General features: G+C 42.2%; 1 long non-coding RNA gene across 1 annotated transcript; it reads left to right on the top strand.

Annotated features, from left to right (window-relative positions):
- Nucleotides 1-17,638: 17,638 nt before the first annotated feature.
- LOC114783707 (uncharacterized) lies at nt 17,639-19,114 on the top strand. Its single transcript, XR_003748546.1, has 2 exons — nt 17,639-17,681; nt 18,722-19,114. It is a non-coding gene; the product is annotated as an uncharacterized LOC114783707 (long non-coding RNA).
- Nucleotides 19,115-22,406: the final 3,292 nt, after the last annotated feature.

The following is a 22,406-nucleotide window of genomic DNA, read 5'->3' on the forward strand; positions in this document are numbered from 1 at the left end:
GTAACCTGGAGTGCCATCTAGTGGTGCTTTCTTGTGTAATGCTGAAAACTGATAACATGTGTTTATTTATTCATATCTGGAAATGCTGATCAAATACTGGATCAAATGAAACCAATAGTCATGTCAACACATCCTTTAGCTGCTGTATCTCTGAGCAAAATTGTGATTTAATACACTTATGACATTTAGCAAACATCCTTATCCAGAACGCCTTACTTCAGGGACACAATGGAAGTAAGTGGGGTTTGAACCTGGGTTCATAGGCGAGGGTTTTACCCACTACTATGACCATACTTAAACATCAGTTACTGAAATAATGGCTCGTAAATAGCTAGCTTGCCACCAAGGTTTCCTATTTCCAACGTGTAAAATTATATAATTGTTCTCTGCCTTATCATGTTGATTTTGGCTTTTGGTGTTGTATTTCCTGGCACTTTATAATTCAGCTTGGCAAGAAACAGCATGAGTGTAGCTGTCCATGATAGGGGGCCATCGTCTGTTTTATTTTTTATGACAGAAGGTGTCAGACTACATGGAAGTAAAGCAGTCATTTCAATGAACTGCGTCAATGCTAGGTGTGGTGTCCATCCAGTTTCACCAATCACATTCCAACATAACAGCATGGTTGCTTGAAATAGAACAGAAAGGAAAAAGAAAGGATATTTCAATTGGTCCCTAATAACGGTGCCCTCACATAGCAAATGTTTGCAGAATTCATGCATACGTCCGTGAGTTTTGCTCCTTTCAAGTTGGCCTCGTCACTGGTGAACAGATAAGTCAAACTCATGCATTATTTCCAGTGGATTCCCAAAGTGCATTTAGATTGTGGATTTTTCATAAATATCAATCTACTGCCTTACACAGCAGCGAAGAAATGTGTTAACACAAGCTTGCTTTGATTTTGGCTTTGAGCTATGAGGCAATTTACATTTAAATGACCTTCTTACCAAGGGGTTTTCTTGTACCCTATACAATGACTACAATGTGGAAACATTGCTGCTTGCATGAATTGCGATGTCCTCTTACTTTATTTAAATGTGTCTTTGATGATAACAACTGCCATTATTAGATCTAATGAATGTGAGTACAGGATGTTATATGTATACAGATGGAAATAGTACAAATATTTAGAGTAGCAGAACTGTTCAGAGCAGGAACTATTCCTCAAAACACCATTTACATAATGGGCACTGCAGGGCGCGCAACCATTTATTAACACAAATTAAATTTAAATGGGAAGAGGCAGCAAAGATCATGGTTCATTATGCACGTTAATTCCACGATGGGGATCAGTCATCCGTCTGTTGTGAGCAGGGGCTTTTTGGGGAGCATTTCTCACTGGTGACCAGCAGGGGTCGACAAATATCCATTTTTTTCTACAATTGCCTGCCAGTTAGAAAAAAAATGTTCAGCTGCTTCAGACCCAGAACCAGCAAAGAGCAAGACAACAAATGATTAATTCAATGTGTATTGTAGCCATATTAACTGGTGTCACTGTTGCTTTGCGAAAAATCTTATCTTCATCTGGGGCCTTTAGTCAAAACCTGACAATTCATAAATGGAGTTGTGGTTGGCAACATCCACCAGACTACAGTGTTCAGCCACAACATTAAAACCATGTACCTAACGTTATATTCCTCTTGTGCCACCATAAAAGCTCTGACCTCTGAAGACCTCTGAATGTGTCCTTTGATCCGGCCTAACTCCAGGGCTAGGAATTTAAAGAATATGAATTTATGTATATTAAAATTGGTTTAATACCACATGATCACATGCTTGCAGAGATTAAGGGATTTACTTGGCTTCTCAGGCCATAAAAGAAAATGTGCATTAAAAAAGACAAGCCTTGTGGAATGTGAGATAAATGAATATGCACAGCATCATTTGACACCACCATGGGTCAAATTAAAGCAAAGGTCCTTGATTAATGGATTTATTTGGCAGTATTACTTGGCTGTAGTTTTTCTGCAGAAAATAAACAAAATCAATATTTCACTTGACCTGTATGTATTTTTATATATACAATGAACTGCCTCAAGGAGATAAATGGATGAGTTTCCAACTCTGTAAATACTATATGCAGCTTGCAGTAGTTTCCATTTTTTATTGGGTTTAGTGATGACCCACACTCAGGCTGTGGGTGACATCACTGATTTATTTTAATGGCTGAAGTGTAAGTACATAATCAACCTTTCTCAAGGGCTTTGCCTAACTGGAGTGCAATGGCCCTTTGGGATATTTGGCCGACTTTTTACTTCCCAGAGGTGCTAAACTTTATTATGATTTTTCCAAGGTTAGGCTAAAACCTTGGAGGAGGAGACTTAGCAACACTCTGTTCTACAGTGCATAGTGTCTACACAGAGGGCACTAAGGTGTCATACCATACAATAAGTAGCCCTAAAGAAAACCCTCTTCAGACCAGAAAAACACAGGATGGTGGCCCAGACGAGGGCAAGGTCGTCCTACATACACAACTCAAACAAGCTTAGATCGCACCATGACCCGTGCAAACGTCAAGGCCTGGGAGATCTTAGCAGAGAATAATGTCACCATGCTGCTGATACTCCCAGAGAGGGTCAAACAAACAAACCCTTTCAGTGAGAAATGACACCCAAAAGAAAAAATAAAAGTATTGTAATGAGTCCCAGACGTCTTTGCTGTGCATATACCGTACACTGATATATAATACAGCATACAATGAAGTCATATCTCATTGTAATGGTAACCATGGCAGGGGCCTTTAAAGAAAAGTGTATGGAATTGTATTATTTGGGTGACCTCATATCTGTACAGTGGGACTCCAGAGGTCTCATTTAATCAGAGTTTGGCTTGTTGTTTATGTCTCCCTACTGAATTCCCACAAGGTTGCGGGTTCCAGACAGAAATGTGGCCGTACACTACACTTCCCCCATTTTTAAAGGGACTCTCCGCTCAGATGACTCATTAGAACGTTCCTTTGTAACCCCTCCCAAACCCACCCGCCTCCCTCAGTGCCCCTCTATGGTAATGAGTGTGACAGGCCCCGCATTTCCATAATGATGCTGCAGCTCCCAGAGTTCCCAGTGCCCATGTGAATGTGGACCATATGGTGTGGAGCTTGGGGCATGTTCTCACCGCCGCGCTGACGGGGTCAGGCCCAGACGCCGGCTGCTAAAGGAGGCCAGCCAGTGTCCGCACATGCACACGGCTCAGGAATGGACCTCTCAGTGGGCCGAGAGGGACCTACAGGTCATTTTATCCTCATTAAGGACAGATTGAGAGAAACCAGGGATGTTGAGATCATTACGCTTTATGCCAGAAGAGGTAGAAAGCGCATTTGGAAGATCAGCCGTCAGCAGAGTTGGGTTGAGATCTTCTGACTTGTGTTCCTGACTAGTTTCATCCCAAGGTATCATTACGTGTCACACAGTTATTTAAAACACATGTAAGCTTTATGTTATTGCAGCAGTGACCTTGGACACACACTCACGCCCCTCAATCTTGCACACACACACAAACACAAACACACATATGTCCACACAGACAATAAGGCGCATCCGCATGCAGCATAAGTAACACCAGATGGAGCCCATATTGGCTACGTTCGTCCCAGCTGCTCCAGGATCGTTCCTCCTGCCACGGCACACGTAACCACGGCAACCCTGTGCCTACAATACGCCTTCTGGCCCTCTGTGTCATCCAGCCTGCCCGACAGTGTGAGGCCGGAGCAGAATCTCTATATAGATTTGTCGTGAGAGCTGAGCTTTATGAAATTGACTCCAGAAGGAGCTTCAAAGGAACCAGCAGGAGAACCGCAAATCAGCAAAGGAAGGGCAGTGTGTCTCCTTCGTCCGTGTGGTGTGGCCGCAGCCCCTGCTCTGCTGCTGCTCGAGTATATGGAAACGTGATGAGAAGGATGGGGGTTCCTTTAGGCCAGCGTGTGTGTGGACATGGTTCCCCTCCCACATACCCAGACACCCAGGGGAGCGTCGTCAGGCTGGCCCACTGGACTGCCTGCTCCCAGTTCCCTGTTTGTTTAGAGGAGAGCGGCCGACCCCTTACAGTGAGTGGGGCTTAAAGGGGAAGGTGGGTCATCCGCTGTGTTTGTTTGGATTGCTGAATTGGTCCATATGTCCTTTGCAGTGTCTGCTCCTCCATGACTCAAGAGTAGTCATTTCTGGCTCTTTGCAGGACCTTTGCAGATGCCGCCTAGCCGACTGGCTGATCAAGGGATCAGAAATCCTTTGATTTGAACAGGATTAATCTTACATAACACAAATTCTGCTTTCAGAGAACATCTCCGATAACCAAGTTCTCAACTTGGTCACAAGGACTGTCTCAGCAGCCTTAAGAACCAGTCTGTACCACTCTACTATATGCTTTGCTGGAGAAATGAATCAACTGAACAAATCCTGTCCTTTTTTCTAACTCGGTGAAGATGAGAATTAGCAGAGAACAATAGAAACTCACACTGACCAGCAAGCATTTTGTACTATTTTACTCCAGCAAAGAAGTGTAGCTGTTCTACAGGAGGAGGATACATTCTGTTATTCTTTACCCTTTGTCACCTTTAAAACAATGAGTACAATGTGCACAGAGCATGATTTCCTGCATAGGAGCTGTTATTACCACGGCTTTATGGGCTCTAATAAACTAAGGACACAGTAAGGCTTTTTACTGGAGCCCCTTCATAAAAGAAGATCAAAGTCTTTGTTCATGAGGAGGTGTGGAGAACTGTGTCAGGGTGTTAACGCCACTTTATCATAAAACTGGCCCTTTCACAACTGCATGACCTTCATGACCAGGTCTCATAAAGTTGTCCTCTGGAAAATGGCATCAATTATAAGCATCACAAATTTATTTCATATTCCTGGGAAATAAGCAGAGTGTATAATTTTTGAATGAATCAGTTCAGTGGCTTTTCTTTGAAATAAAAAATGTAACCAACATGGTGTGAAGGGTCTTGGTCTGGAACGCAATATGCGTATCCGTCAACTGTATATAATGGTGGATTGAATACTCAACTCTGATTGGCCAGAAGTGCACAGGTGAATTTCATGATGTATTTTCATGGATTTACAATTTCCTTATTATTCCTGATAAATAATTACAAGATTTGTTTGCAGTGATCTGAGTATTGGAGATCATTAAACTGTGGAGATGACATTTAGATAAATTTCAGTGACATTGAGTTTTTTTTTAACATATCTGCTGTATTATGCTCCTGTCAGTATGCATTTACTCTTCACTGATTAGTTTATAGGCATGAAAATGCCATTTTTGTATCTTCCGGATTTTGTCTACACAGTGCATCCTTCTAATTCCTGCTCTTTGTACCTAGTATTTAACTGGATTATTAAAGATTAGAGTGAACATGGTGTGGACGTTTGTTCAGTCTGTTCACTTGCAGACTCCTAGGCTCTAAATTTCAACTAAGCAAACTCAGTCATGCTCTGCCAAGACTTTATGAACCGCTTCAATAGGAAATGCTCAGTCGTTGTGGCTTGGGCAAACAATCCTCTGGGTGGTGAGAAGAGTGGAATGAAGCAAAGAGTGGGTGGATAAAGAGATCGGCCGAGAAAAGAAAAGGAAAAAATATCAGATCTGGGGAAGAGGGTCCACAAACAGCTTGCACTTTCCATTTGGAGAAAATCCCAAATGGCAGAAATAGAGGAAAAAAAGTAAGGGGCTGAACAGACTATCAACTAGGGTCACGTGACCCCTGCCTGGGCCATCGGTTTCATGCAGGGTGGAGACAAGCAACAGAGGATCCAGGCAGAGGAGGGTCTCTCGTGGTCACAGTGCCGTTGCACCATCCCCCAAGGAGCCCATCTTGGCTTTTCCATTTGAGGATGTTTGCTTTTGGGCTCATGCTCCCCTCCCCTCTGAACAGTTACAGTCTCTTAACGGCCCAGTGCCCCACTGATGCACTTACCCCGATGCTCTTACGAAATGCACGGCAGGGTTTACTTATTGCCGTTTGTATACTCACCACAGAAAATGTTATCTCAGGGGGGGCAACTACTCTGTTTGCTCAGCTTTTTAAAGGGCCGTCGTGTCCGTGCTGGTTAATGGCCAGAATCCAAACAGCGGCCTTATGGCGCTAGGCAGGGGTCCTGAGGAGGGACGGCGGGTACTTTGTGGGGCCAGTGTTTTTGTATAGCGACGTCAGCCATGCACAAGCAGTTTTACTGCGGCGGAGGACTGGCGATGAGCACAGCAGCTGCAAGCGGGAAGATGATGAGGAGGAGGACGATCATCACCTTGGCCTCACACATATACCTATATACACATATATCTCAAAACTCCTGGTTGCAGCTACTCTAGATCCTGTCTAGAGCCTGGGAGTTTCACAGTATATTATTCACAAAGGTCTGGAAGGAAGGAAGTAGATGGCCAATTACGATCCAGTCTCCACAGAGGGCTATGAAGTAAAACAATAGCACACCTATTTTCAAGGCGCTATAAAAAGCATAGTGCTTGGGGCATGTTTTCTAATGTCACATCAAGTATGTCTTCAGGATTTACAGAAATTAACTGATTTTGTCACAACACAGAAGAAAGGATCCAAGCTTTGGAACAGGGGAAGTGGAGATGAGAAAGGGGATACTCCACACTTTCACACCCCAACACACACGCATCACACTGACTCCGACCAAGACCAGGACTAGATATGAAAGAAGAAGAACGCCTGAGCCCTCCACTCGTATCGGTTTGTCGTGCACTACAGGTGCAGGGAATCATAAGGGGCGTGGCCTGCAATCACACTAATCAGGTGTGCCGGGACCACGGGGTATCCGCCATGACAGATATAAAGAAGAAAGGACTGCTTGCTGGTCATTTTAGGATTAACTAACTAGCCACCCAGCTTGTTGAGTTTCATTAATTCTATCACCCACAAAATAAACTTTGATAATATTTTGAGAATTAAATTTTAAACGGGAAGGCCCAAGAGCAATAATTGGCATGCACCCTATTCATTAAATGATTTAAACCATCAATGTCTCACACACACAAAATATCTATTGAGGAAGCCATATTCAATGAAATGTCAAATACTAAACCATGTTTAGTTTGCATTCATTTATATTTAAGACATAACACTGCTTATTCATTGAACTATCAGCAGACATCATAAATAGGATTTCTGCTAAAATAATCTTGGAACCACATTCAAACAAGCAGAGTGATTATCAGCACTTTTATTAAATAGTTCTTACTGGTGAACTAGTGGATTACATTAGTGGTCAAAAGTTTTGAGAAAGACACAGAAAAACTGGTTTTCACAAAGTTTACTTTGTTTCAGTTGTTTCTGTGGTGTATTGATGTGGTGTATTGGGGCAGTGGTGGCCTAGCGGTTAAGGAAGCGGCCCCGTAATCAGAAGGTTGCCGTTTTGAATCCCGATCCGCTAAAGGTGACACTGAGGTGCCACTGAGCAAAGCATCGTCCCCACACACTGCTCCCTCAGGGTGATGGGTTAAATGCAGAGGACAAATTTCACTGTGTGCACCATGTGCTGTGCTGCTGTGTATCACAAGTGACAATCACAAAAAAAAGCAATTTATACAAGCAATTTATAAGCTTTTATTGACAATGACATCAAGTTTATACAAAGAGTCAATATTCTCAGTGTTGGCCCTTTTTGAAATTCACCCTGACATGCTGTCAATCAACTTCTGGGTCAAATCCTGACTGATGGCGACCCATTCCTTCATAATCAGTGCTTGGAGTTTGTCACAGTTTGTGGGGTTTTGTTTGTCCACCTGCCTCTTAAGGATTGAAGTTCTCAGTTGGATAAAATTTCGGTCAGTTTCCTAGCCATGGACCCAAAATTTTAATGTTTTGTTACCCGAACCACTTAGTTGGCCTTATGGCACGGTGCTCCGTCATGCTGGGGAAGGCATTGTTCTTCAACAAATCAGAATCAGAATCAGAAGTGCTCACCTTTTCTTCTCTGGACAATCATTTTTTCAGATGCCCCCTTAATCATTTTCCAGCTGTATAATCTTTAGGAGATGGTCCTGGTGCTTGCTGGACATTTTGTTGTTTCCATCTTTAATTTCAGCAATATCCTTGCCTGTGAAGCACTTTTATGCAACACAATGATGACTGCACGTGTTTCATTTCAGGTAACCATGGTTAACAGAGGAAGAACAATGATTTCAAGCATCACCCGCCTTTTAAAGCATCCAGTCTGCTATTAATCAGAGTGCTCCTCAACACTCTCATTTGTGTTAATGAGAGGATCACTGACATTATCTCAGCAGGTCCTTGTGGCAGGGTCGAAATACAGTGGAAACGGTTTTTTGGGATTAAGTTCATTTTCAGGGCAAAGAGGGACTTTGCAAATCATCTGATCACTCTTCATAACCTTCTGGAGTATATGCAAATTGCCATAGTCAAAACAGCTAACCCTGTGGAAAACAGCACTTGTGTCATTCTCAAAACGTTTGGCCATGACTGTACTAGTAAATCTCACATTGTCCAAAGGCATAATACACTATATCTACATGGCACAATAAAAACATGCCCTTAGGGATCCACTCGTCATGGAAATACACACAGTCTGGTGTGAAAAGTCAGATGCACAAAGACAGTCGCAGTGTCACCCTCCACTCTGTTTTATCTGACATGATAAGATTAGGCCTCTCCTGCCATCCATCAAATGACACTGCCAGACACACTCCTCTCCCACTGCTGAGGCCTGGGGTGTCACTTCACCTACATCAGCTTTCCATCAAGCAGCTACTGGTGACAGTGTGAGTGAGAGAAGATGACATTATTGGACATTATCACCTTCTGGTTGGCTACCATGGAACCTTGAGCAGATCTTACAGGATGTGATACTTTGCTGCTTAAAAGTCGTTTGGTTCCAGAGAAATAACTTCTGTGTAAATACAGCGTGTGTAATTTAGACCATGATTTTGGTGTTATTATATGCCAAAACCTGTTTAATTCGAAATTAAACCAACTCAGGCTGGAAAATGTTCTGATCCATTCGATCTGGTTTAAAGATTTGTTTACTTGCAAAAATTAAATGACATGTGAAAAAACATGCCTTAATGACTTTTGCCCATGTGCAGCGACATGCTTTTTTGTTGTTCGTTCCAGTCGAGTGTAAATCTTCCAGCGAAAGGTCTTCTGGGGCACTACGGGCTCTGGTGGGGGTCAGAGTGGGGTTGTGGTCCACATCTGGCCAAACCATCAGCCTCTCTGACGTGCATAAGCACATCTACCGCTCCTGCATCCAGTCAAGGGTTTCGGCTAAACGGCAGGCTTCTTATCAAAACACAGGATAACGTTACCATCAAAGACAAACAGGCACTCGAATACCTCGCTATTCCATGCACTCGTAAATATACCTCATGAAACGAAAGGAAAAAAACAGAGAATGGCCCAGCGATTAGCCCAGGAGATAGCGTAGCACAGTGAAAGCTGGTGATCTGCTGATAATTAGCGTCTCGGAGCATTTAGTCAAGGTGCAGGGGTCGCTGTTCCTGGCGTGAGGTTTCTGTTACTGACAAATAATCCACATGTGGAAGCAGAAGGACAACCCCCCCCCTAAATGATTTCGATTGTTTTTCCAGATGTGTTTTTTTTTTTCTGACCATGGCAAATTATGAAGGCCCCAAATATGCCACAAAACAAGCAAGACCAGGAAAGACCATTAACTTAACACAACAGAGCAATGGCTGCATGATTTGCATTAGCTAAAATGTAGCTAGAGTTGGGATATAATGCATGTAATGGCAATTACAGAATATTCAGAATTAAAAAAAGGCCTGTTTGGGGTCAGTCCTACTGCTTTCACTAAGCAGGAGGTAGAACACAGTTAGGTTTTAAGGAAAAATAAACATTTGCTGTCGTATATAAAAAAAATTCATGTTCATCGTTAAACTTTTGGACTGCCACTATGCTACTGTATTTCATTAGCCATAAAAGCCAAGTATGTGAAGGTGAGGTGTGCTCTTATAAAGGCGCGTTCCTGCTTCATATGGCTGAATGTCGATGTTGATTACAGTCAACAGCAAGTAATATTAGATTCATGTTGATGAATATACAGATGTGTAAATTGACAAATTCACCACCTTGAAAAAAACAGCACAGATTAGATTTTTCTCAAAGATTTTCCAAAAGGGGCCTGAATACATGATCTTTTGTTTGTTCTGTAATATATGTCTGGAATCATTTCCGTCAGTTCACCAATCATATTTTGCCTGAGTCTGATTCTAGCTGATATAGCTAAATGCAGCTGTCCAGCACTTTTCATTGCAGTCTTACCATAAAGTCTTCAAAAGGCTGAATTAATATGGCACACTTTTACATGGCCAGCAGCCGTTCCTAATTCAATCTCCCTGGTGATGGCCTCCTTCTCTCTGTCAGAGATGCTGACTGATGGCTCACACGTGTGTTTTGTGGAGCATCTCAGATTTTACACCTCACCCTGACATCAAACGAGCAGCGGCGGTCAGGGGGTCTGGGCGCAGTCTGTACCCGATGCTGCAGCTAATGGGTCAGGCCTGAAGCAGCCAGGCTGTCATCAGAGTATCCCTGGTGTGTGCTTTCAGAGGCCAACGACCCCCAGACTCCCAAATTACAGGCAGTAAATCAGATAGGGTGAAACGCAGGATAATGTGGACCAGAAGAGTACAGTGCATCTTCAGGGAACTTTCAGGGGATGAATAGCTTAGAGAAGTTGGCCACCATACATTTTAACACTTACACACGCACACGCACATTTACACATACATTCTAACACTTACACGCGCACATGCGTACACATTGCACAAAACAATACTAATATCTCCCTGAAATATATATAATAATTTTTTCTTCGTCTAGCACTTAACAATCTCCGGGTATGCTTTTTGCTGACAAGTTAGGCCTTAACAGGGCTCTTAGTTTTGTAAACTCAAAATCCTATAGAAATCGAACGAGAATTGCTGGTGTCTTCCTCTTGTAAGTCCCTTTGGATAAAAGCGTCTGTGAAATACAGTAAAGTAAAGTAAAGTAAAGTAAAGTAACTGACTGTAATTTATCTGTCCTTTACAAATAATAGGGAGTCTTTCGGGTGGTCTGTTTCCTGTGGCCATTGGCTAATTCCTGCTGTCCGCACTGGTGTTAATTCTGCCACCTTGTGCTTCCTTGATTGCTGGTCTCACCACCATTGGTAGCTTGTTTGCAGACTATAATTGTCTCACACCTTCAGAAGTGTGCCTATTTGCTAACCGCGACAGTCCATTGTATTTATTCATCAAACCATTAGAAAGCAAAAATAGAGTCATTTGAAATGGATGTGTGCATCACACTACGAAATTGAGTAGCATTTGCAAAAAAAGTAGGGGGCCATTCTGTCAGATTAGTGAAGGACACAAAAAAGGACATGGTTTATTGGTGGATTGGTGGTGGGAGGGGGACAATCACTGTAAAACTGTTGTGAGCCCCCATTGAGTTTCAAGGCTTTTTGTGAGGGAGGTTGGTATTCCATTTCAGTCGCTGGTGTAACTTAATCCAGTGCGATCCCAGTTCTCCTTGTTTTACACTAGCGCCAGTAATCTGGCAGGAGCTCGTCTCTAAGTTGCAGTATTATGTCGATGCCCCTTTGTGTCTTTTCTGTGTTTTGGCTTTTCGGAGTGTTTACAAGGAACTGACAGAATGCTTTGATTATTCAGAGGCTTTGTTTTCAGGTGATACCGATAGGTGGGCATTAAAATCCATTGTATTTATGTGGTAGTCAGTGTGACAAATCTGGTTTGAGTCATAAAATATCCAACGGTAACATTGGCAAGGAATCCAAAATGCTGTATTTCCTGGGGGATTTTCCAAAATTTGTATAAAAAGCAAGTACAACTTTGCTTTCAAATGCATGCCTTTCAGGAAAAGTAAATAGGAGGCCTAGTCGGGACACAGGAAGACAGACCTAGAATCTCTGCAGGAAGAGAGGGATTGTCCATGGCAGATGGCGAGGCTAGCCTCTGGGGACAGCAATGCTACACCCTGAGACCCAGATACCAAATAATGCCCTGTTGAGCTTCCCACCTGCGGCCCACAGCCAGACAATGTTATCTCATCTCCCTGACCTATTGTGTGGCTCGGTGGCAGTAATGATGGTGTGGAGAGCCACTCGGCGATGCTAGCCTTCTCCCCAGAGGAGCCAGACCCTGGGAACGGCAATCAGCCCAATCTTCCCATCTCCACTCCAGTCTTTCAAAGCCCATCATACAGGGGAGCTGTTGCTGCTGGTATGCATAGGTCAGGTATGCTTTTTGTGCCCTTTGAACCTCCAATGACAGTACAGAGAGAAGAGGTTGATGGCAACCGCGTCCTCTCGATTGAATGCATTGTGCTTCCAGATCGGGTTCGAATATCAAAGTGCAAAATGGTAGACCAGGAGCTACAGACACCCCCCCCACCTACCCAACGTTTCAGAGCGTTGCACAACACCAGGTCCAATCAGTGCTGGACAGCACGCGTCCCAGACTTCCTTATCCCTGAACTGCTTATCAGAGCCACGCAGACAGAGTAGCAAATTCCTCCACTTTTCCTCAGAGTCTTTAATACCGGCGCGGTATCCTCCTGACCTCAGTCGAGAATGTGCGAGAGCTAAATCAAACATAACGCTTCAAGTTAATGTTTTACACACAGCATGTTTTGTTTGAGCCGGTACTTGAAAAGACCAAAAAGGAAGTGAAATGTTCCCCACATGGTGGTTAACCAGTGATTTTAGAGAAGACATCAAAACATTGTTTTAAAATTATACCACTTAGCTAACTGGTAGTTGGTCGAAAAAAAAAAAGCAACAACATAAATCAACATGAAGGAAAGGAATTTTTATGAGTGGTCAATGATGAACACAGGGGCTAACCACTTACAATTTCAGAAAGAATGACTCTTGTGGACTGTGGATCGTGTGAGCTTTTAGGATAATGTTTTATATGGTGTCTTTCAAGGAAATCAGCAGGAATCTAATGCCTGTAGCTCACCAACAAGCTCCAGGGTTGTGATGATCCCACACCAAGAACAAAGGAGTCATGTGACCATGAAGTGGAAAAGTGATCTTGTCTTCACCTGTTTTCAAGCAAGGCTCAGAGTGAACGTTGTCCATGTTCTCACTGCACTTTAGCGAAAGCAGAATCCCACCACAGCTTGGTAAGGCCAGACGGACTGTGAACTCTGAACTCATTTGCTGTGCACCCATCTGTTCACATGAGCAACCATAATTCATAAGGCAGATGGATTAAATAGATTAAAAAAAATTACAGCATGTTGCTCCCATCTATCTAGATCTTTCCATCTATCTATCTATCTATCTAGGATGCAAGGCATTGTGGTTTTCGGGAAATGCTGGTTTGTGTTATGTGGTGTGTCCCATTTCCTGTTTCTCTGCCATGTGTCCTGTTCACACCCAAATCCTACCCGCCTCTGTCAAACCACCTGGGGTAAATCATAGCTTAATTTCCCTCTTATTTTCCCACACTGCACTGGGATGTCAGATTACTGAGCGCGTCGTTCAATATCAAATTCAATATTTTACAAGATGCTAGAATCAACAAAGCAGAAGCACATCACACTCTAGAGTAATAAAAACATTTGAAATTTGAGATATTTTATTTATTAGCTTAACTCTTATGGTACATTTAGTCCAGTTAGATTCCCCAGTTCACAGGATCATTGCTGACCCATCAGAGCTCCATTGGGAGATTGGAGGTGCTTATGTTGGCACTACAGTTGTGATTGGGTCAATAGGTTTGTTTTGCAAGCTGCAGATTTGTTTGCTGGAGATAGGCGGATGTCTTAATTAACCATTAAATATACAATCGGAGGAATGTGGCTCATATTTCCCCATCATTTCTCGGATGTGGAATAACACTTAAAAATAACTAAAGAAGATGAGCAGGGATTTTATTAACATTTCCATAACGTGAGACTTCTGAGGACGGATACAAATAAGTTTGAACATAGAGGAGATATGAACATTATCTTTATAATAATCCATTTCCTGTGAGAAATTTTTATGGTAACTTTCACAAAAACCAGCAGGAAATATCTAATAAATATCTGAAGCACCACATGAAGCATGTGCTCCAAGAACCAAGGACTTGTGTGAACCTGCAGTGGAAGAGTGAGCTCGTCTTCCATGTCCATTCTATCTCATATGTGGAATATGTTTATTTTACTTGAAAACCATCAGGAATAAAATGGTTATCTTGATAAATCCTCTTCATATTACAGTTTGAAGAAGGTGGTGGCATCATACTGTAAAAGAACCACAGGTGGCTGCCACAGGTGGCTGCAGAATATTTTTTATAACATATTCTCTGATGCGTTTCAGTGTTGTATTATGTCTTAAAAAGGCATGGTTAAATTTGATTGACAGCCTTGGCTAGAAAAAACAACAGCTAGAGCTTCTTCAAGAGGACCAGTCCTCTTATCAATGAATGCAATAGACATTACATTTACAGCATTGATCAGATGCCCTTATCCAGAGCGACTTACAATCAGTAGTTACAGGGACAGTCCCCCCCTGGAGCAATTCAGGGTTAAGTGTCTTGCTCTGGGACACAATGGTAGTAAGTGGGGTTTGAACCTGGGTCTTCTGGTATTTTGAATGCAGGCAGCTACTGGGGAGGCAGTGGAGGGAGCGTAGCAGTGGGGTGGTGTGAGAGAATTTGGAAAGGTTGAAAAACAGTGCTGCTGTATTCTGTATTAGTTGTAGAGGCTGGATGCCATTCAGAGGTAGACCTGCTAGACAGAATTTACAGTAATCCAGTCATGAGATTACTAGGGACTGAACAAATCCATCTGACATACATCTGAAGGAGGAAAAGAGAAGATTACATTTACATTTACAGCATTTGGCAGACGCCCTTATCCAGAGCGACTTACAACGTGCTTTCAAGTTACATAGGCGAGTGTGTTACCCACTGGGCTACTACCACCCCAATTATCCAGACTACTCTGGATAATTAAGTAACTATGTAAATATAAGATACTATGTTTTAAATTGCATGTGTATCCTCATGTGAAACCAATGTCTTATCCACCCTCACTGACAAGATGCTTTCCAATTACAGATAATCAGAGTTGATGAAGAAGTTGCAAATGCTGGTTGCCCAGCTTTCAGTTTGGAAGAGCAGCAGAGGTCTGGAAGAACACTTTGCAAATGGCATGAAGAGGTATGCGTGTGTGTAGTATATGAGCCTCACAAGCCCCACTTTGTACATCTACAGCTGTCATGAAAGCCCAGAGAGAGGTGAAATTCCTACAGTCTCCCTGCCAGCTCCTCGCCAGCCAGAGCGCTCAGGCTTTGTCCAGCTCAGACTATCTGGCAGAAGTAAACTGACTGCAGATGACAAGCATGCATACTAGGAACAAACAGAGCCCTCTTCATCTGGTGCGTCTCAGCAAGCAACCATTTCTATTCTGTTCTCATTAACAAGGATGAAAAAGGCCTCTCCATTAACATTTATACTTCTCATTATTTTCACATTTCACACCTATAGCTATTAACACAAGACATTTTAACACAGGAAATGACTCAAAAACAAAATGCAATACTTTTGATTTCTATTAATTAACTGATTAGACTCCCGGTTCCCAGAAAGATAACACAAACTCTTTGAATATCAAGAAATGGTGCTAGGCCAAAAACTGAAATTCTGCCAAAGAACTGTTTCAGTTCCAAAAAGGAAAAGGAAAAATAAAACCTCCCTGCTGGGTAGTAAAAGTGATGACCCGGCGATTCGATGCAGGAAGCCTGTCTAAAGAAAAAAAAACTTTCTCTGCTATCAGCTCCAAGGCAGCAGCCTACCTCCTTATTCTCCCGAAAGGGCAGCGTGCAGAGTAGAGGTCAAACACCCCATGACCCCGGTGTTTTTCCACTTCTTCTTTCCTCCCAAACTTTCCTTTTTTTCATGACCCTATTGTTTTTACATGAAATGAGAACAACGTGCCTTCTGTTTTAGTGCCACCAACCGTTTTGTGCCGTGGCACACGAAGAGACATTACCCATGTCTTCTAATGGGGAATGTGGTGCAATTTAAATGTTGCTAATTTAATATTTGGAATCAGGGTAATATATGTTATGTAATTTTTAACATGTGTATATTGCAGTGGATTGTTTGTTAACTCATCTGAACACATAGTGACATTAAAGTTCATTAACCGATTACAGGATTGCCTACTTTAAGGATTTCCGATCTGGAATAATGCAATGTTCTGGTCCTTATTTTTAGTGGACATAATGCTGTTCTAGAGATCTTTATAAATTCTTTCATAAGGTTGGTCTTCCGAGGTCTTCATTGTTGAAATTCAACCAAACCAGTTGAATCCAATTTAGCCAATGTCTAAAACTGGAACAAAACTCTTTTTTTATAGTTGTTTTAAATACACACACAAAAAAAATCTGAGAATAAATCTCATTTATCAGTGGCTCACCATTGCGTATGTCATAATATTTTACCTAATTGCATGAATCGCGAAGTGAGTGCAATGAGACCCAATCAATGCATTTGTCCTTGTGCAATCAAGAAATACGTAGCTAGGTAATTATTAAACAGACATACAATAAAACCCCAATGTACTAGTTGTTTAGTTAATAAGTAGAACCTCAATTGAAGCATTGCTGCTAGATTGAAGACAAACAATGAAGACAACCCAAAAGGTCAGAGCTTTGCAGTATGCCACTAGAAGTGGAACAGGGAATAATCGTTTAGTTGGAGGCGATCATTACTGGTGTAACGATGCAAGTGACAGGCTGGGAGTTGGTTGGTGCTGCTCCTCGTACTGCAGAGATGCTTCTCCCATGTAATGAACCATGTGTGCTTGTGAACATTCACCTTGGGTCTGATCCTAATGCATATGTCGTCTAATTCAAATGATTAAAATTTGAATTCTCTGAAATGTTGTGCTTTTGTTGTGATTTTTTTTTTTTATTCTTTCACAGGTAGGATCCAAAATGTATTTCAGGCAACAGAAAAATCCCTGTATGACTGGACTAAAAACCAAGTGGAGCAGAAGCACATTCTGTGTTCTGAAGATTATCTGTGTGTCCAGTGTCGCCATCGGTTGTAAAAGTTCTGGGAAGTCACGTGCACGGTGACGGCGAGAGAGACCAGACTTTTGGGCTGCAGTTTCAGAATTAAGTTCTTGCTACTCTTTGTTTTGTCTCCTCGTTCCAATCATTACATTAATAACCAGGGACAGGGTGTCATAAATGTGGTGTGAATGGTAAGTTGTGGGTATCCCTCCCTGCAATCAATAATGCCCTCATTGTATGAATCTGAACATTTAATATTCCATAAACCACCCCACCCATAACAGGACAATGACGCTACAACTGCTGGAAGTTAAAAACCTGACTGGACCTCTCCGCTGAGCTCCCATTGTTTTCACTAGACATTTCTTTACTGTTTTGACTCAGTTCATCTCCCCTTCGATGCATCTGAAAGGGTTAGCGTTCATTTCCTGCAACCACAAGGTTGATTAACATCTCCCATGGCACGGGTCCAACGGAAACAAGTCCTGTTTCTCGCTGCCATCGATATAATCTCGGGGTCCCTCGATCTGGGTGTCACCCAAACCCAAACTGCGGTAGTCAGGGGACAGGGGAACAATAGCTAGTTTCTACTCGCGTGAATATCCAGCAGTCTTGAGGGACTCCCACCCAGGCGGGCGGAAACAGGAAGTGAGAGGGAGGATGGTGAGCCCTGCTTTGTTTGCTTCTTTCTTTCTTTCTTACAGGGTTTATTGTGCGCCCCCGTCAACAGAATCAGACTCTTTTTTTTTTTTTAAACAGGCAGCGACTGTAACGTTGTGTGTCACACTTTTTCTCACAAGATACAGCTATTAAAGGCTGGCTCACAGAATCAGATTCACTTACTGCCATGTGACCTGTCTCCGTCACAGCGGCCAGTACAGGCAGCGCTCCAGGCGCAGGGATTGCCGTCGTATAATGTCTGTGTGTGCCTGGAAACCCGGGGTAATTAGCGAAGGCTTTAACCGCATGCAACGATCTGGAGGTAGAACTGCAGGGTTTCATTGGACACAATCTTCTTAGAACTAAAGCGTTAGTCAACTGGCAAGATCATTCAGTTTTACAGCCACGAACTTCCAAAAAGAAACAAAAAAGTCTCTTATGCTGAATTTGTCTTCTACTTGCCGAGCTAATGTTCTCTTCCATCTGTAGACATTTGCTTATTTGAAGTAATAAATGTGTGTAGAGAGGCTTGGGAACCAAACCTATACTTTTGATGTGTTTTCTTTTTTTACGCAGTCCTTTACTGAATGCTTGTAATAATGTTCCAGATTAGATTAAATAATTTTGCATACCCAAAATATATTTTTTTCTGAATTCAAAACTGCATATTCAAAGCATAAGAGTTGGCAACAATGAGTTACAGTTGGTGTATTTGGTGTCTGCAGGGTTTGAGTAGTCTCTGGCTCAGCCCCTTATCCTGGGGCATAACAGCATAAGAGTCGAACTCTAACTCTCAATTAATGGAGATCTTTAATAATAAAGTTATATTTCATCCCTCCCATAACAATCTGCAACTGTAAACAATGGTACGAAACAGCTAAACACATTTTAGTTGGTGCTTTTACATGGTAACGTTAAATAAAATGTTAACCCTAATGACTGATGTTATCAGTGGCCAGGAGATTATGTGTTGGAGATAGGAAGCAAGTGAGGAATTCATATATATCTGAAATGTCTCTGTCTGAGATGAACCGGGGAAGCAGTGGTGGAATGTTTATCCAGTCAGGAGTCTTCCTGCAGATGTGACCCGCATCACAGGGGTCAGATACGCAGCAGTCGGCCAGGTCGGCAACAAACCTGCCCCGCTCCTGCTTCCCGTGAACGCCTGAACCTGCGGCCTGGAAGGGGTGGACCTCTCCCCAGAGGAAGCGACACAATTTCATCTTTCCCACCAGATCAGCCCCTTTGGGATATCAGAGGATGGAGATGGCTCTACACTGACAACTGGAGCTGGATGTGGCGTAGAGGAAGCCCCCCTGTCCAGGCGGGAGATGTTTGCACATGGATGGATTTTCCATGTTTACATTTGGCGTGGAATGAAAAAGAAAAAAAAAAAAAACAAGGGATGCAGATTCATCTGCACATCCCACATCCTGGCTTTGGTCTGAGCTATCAGGATTATGTAGCCCGTTTAAAGGTTGTTTCACTGTGAATCAAATTCTTCTGAATCTTTTACAATGTTTGGAAACCTTGCTAAATGATCACATGCACCACTACAAATAAAACAACGGAAATACAAGAACGTTTATTTTCTTTGACCCTTTCTGCACACAAGGAAAAACTGGAAGGGGTGTGTTGAGAGGGAGCCCATTATTTTGGATTGTGTGGGTGTGCTATAGGTGTCAGAACAGGGTTACTGCTGATTTGTCCAAGAGAACAGTTCAATTGTAATGTCAAGGTTGGTATTAAAATAGTCCAATATTTATGCATTGGAAAAATGATCTGCGTATGTTTGAAGATACTGCACAGTGCAGAGTAGGTTTCTTCTAGTTCAGTTTTATGGTCCACAATGTTTGTCCATTATGATGATACTGGTCTATTTGAAGATCTCTCTAGCTGTTATAGTGCTTGGCGGCTGCTTTGGCTCTATGGTACAATTCATGCTGGAACATCTCGGCAACAGCCAGGAACCAGGATGTAAGATGCTCAGAGGAAGACAGATTAGATTTGGGTGGTTGGGATTGAGTGGTTATGGTGGATGCCTGGATACATGTTGAATGCAACAATGGTCTTTTTAGGACTGCTGAGGTGAGATGGTCCTCATAGTGAATGCAAATTTACTTGTTATGGAATGCTTGGATAAAAAGATGTGTATTTGGCCTGGTCTTAAATATAAACACTGTGTTCTGAACATTAGCATGAAGGCTGTTCCAAAGCAGTGGAGCTCTGTAGCAGATGTCTTGTTGCTTTTTGGTAAGAAGCCAGTGTTAATCAGGGAGCAATAGCAGAATTTAGTCAATGTGAGATTTTACAGTTACCCAAGGCAGTGAGTAACATGCTCAGATTTTCTTGTTCCATGTAGGATTTTTGTGGTGGCATTTTAAACTCAATGGGGTTTACTGAATGATGATGCCACATCAATTAAGTAGAGCATTACAGTAGTTGATTCTTGATATTACAAATGCATGTAGCAATTTTTCTGCATCATGCATGGTGAGTGTCCATCTTTACTTTGAAATATGGCAGAGGTGATAGAAAGCAGTCTTTCAAATATTACTTATTTACTTATGTTACAATTTTAGATAATTCAATGTCTGGCAGAGGTTTACAGTTGTGTATCATCTGCATAACACTTGTAGATATGTGTGTTATATATATGTTTGTAAACATATATAGAGAACAATATAGGTCCTACAGTGGATCCTTGGGGTACTCCATATTTGACCGATATATTTCAATTTGGCTTTAGAATTACATAGATAACAAGTAAACATGTACAAATTGGTAGAAAGACCAATTAATGACTAGATTAGTCAACATTTTGACTGATAGTGTAGATGCACAGATATATTTCAGTTCAGTAGATATAAATGCCTAATAATGTTCAATGGCCAATGGCAAGGCATAAGGGCAGCGTTTAATGATACAACTATTTTGTAAAAATAAGACTCAGGTTACTAAACCTAAATTAACATTTATCAGGCCTTTCAGGAATTTGTGATGTTGCAATCACAACAATTCTAAGTGAAGTGATTGTCATTGTGAAACACTGCAGCACAGTACACGATGACACAACTAAATGTGTTCTCTGCTTTTAACCTTTAGTGAGCAGTGGGCAGGCACCCGGGGAGCAGTGTGTGGGGACGGTGCTTTGCTCAGTGGCACCTCAGTTGCACCTTGGCGGATCGGGATTCGAAACAGCAACCTTCTGATTACGGGGCCGGTTCCTTAACCACTAGGCCACCACTGCATGCAAATTAAGGCAAATTTAGCATTAATTATTTGTGTTTTGAACTTTTGTCACGTAAGCAGTTTTACTTCTGTGTTACCAAACATGCAGACATGTGCGACGTGAATGCTGTTATGCTGTATTTACCCTCAAACATTTCCACCAAGGATCGTGCGCAAGTGTTCTCAAGTTTGGCTGGCGACTCGTCACAAAAAAAAAATTCACTCTTACATCCACTTCTTAGGAACTATTTATAATAGAAGGTCAGTGTGTGCAATTTGGCTGACACCAACGTCACTCTCGTACTTCCTGTTACACTATTTTGTACCGTATGCAATGCTGTGATGGAACACAAACTAAAGTCGTCAATTGAAAAACATTTTTCCACCACAAAGCTCTCACAGAGAGTTGCAGACAGGCTCGAGCAGCCAAGAAAACAATCATAAAAGTTTTTGTAAAATCCTGGAGGGACTGATTTTTTGCTAATTAAAATTAAAATGGAACCCTGCTGTCATGTCTGTATTGTTTGTTGATTTAAATAAATCTAAACTGATGGTTAATTAAAGTTAAGTCTTATTAACCTTTTGAACACAGACACTGATAAGTTGCAGATCAATAAATTGTCACCTGAAATATCACAAAGCATGTTCAATTTCAAACACCTTCCTTGCTTATTAATTGGTAAAAGGTAATTCAAATTCCCCCTATTCATTTTCGTAGACCTTTATCAGGATATTCACGTGATATGTTATTATTTTATGACCCGCATGTCTATGCACAACTTTAGGCGGTTCAACACAAAGGGACCTGCTCCCCTTTGTAAAGTGTCAGATAACAAGCCAAATGGCTGCAGCTGCTGTTCGGGACGGACGTGTACAAGCGAAAGAGAGACGCCTCAGTCCCAAACCTGGCAGCACTGCCAAGTTCACATTCATTTACAGCATTTACATTTACAGCAATTTAGGGTTAAGTGTCTTGCTCAGGGACACAATGGTAGTAAGTGGGATTCGAACCCGGGTCTCCTGGTTCATAGGCGAGTGTGTTACCCACTAGGCTACTACCACCTATTCCTCCCCTCGATCTGTCTGCCACACTAACCGACACTCGTCAGATTAACCTGAGTATCCACAGTTCACACCCTGATGCTTCCAGGCTCTTTGAACCCCAGTCTGCCAAGTGACTGAAATTTCCTATTTTTCCTGGTTATACATAAATTGCAATAGGGTAACTGTAAGCACAATGGCTTCTCTAAAGTGGCATTTGTCACACTGGTACTGGGACCATGGTCTAAGATTGAAAAAGAGACCAGGAGAATTGCATCTGTGGCTCCTCAACAGTTAAGTCTGCTTGCTCCACTTTCAACAGCATCTAACATCTGAGCATTTCTAAGATGACTGGTCATTTTGGGCCCGAGGCAGTAACTTTTGATATTTCATGCAGAAAACAAAGACTCCTCTGATTTTGAGACCTCACGTCCATGCAACGATCACAGGCCACAG

The sequence above is a fragment of the Denticeps clupeoides genome, unplaced genomic scaffold (assembly GCF_900700375.1).
Source record: "Denticeps clupeoides unplaced genomic scaffold, fDenClu1.1, whole genome shotgun sequence".
NCBI classification, from domain to species: domain Eukaryota; kingdom Metazoa; phylum Chordata; class Actinopteri; order Clupeiformes; family Denticipitidae; genus Denticeps; species Denticeps clupeoides.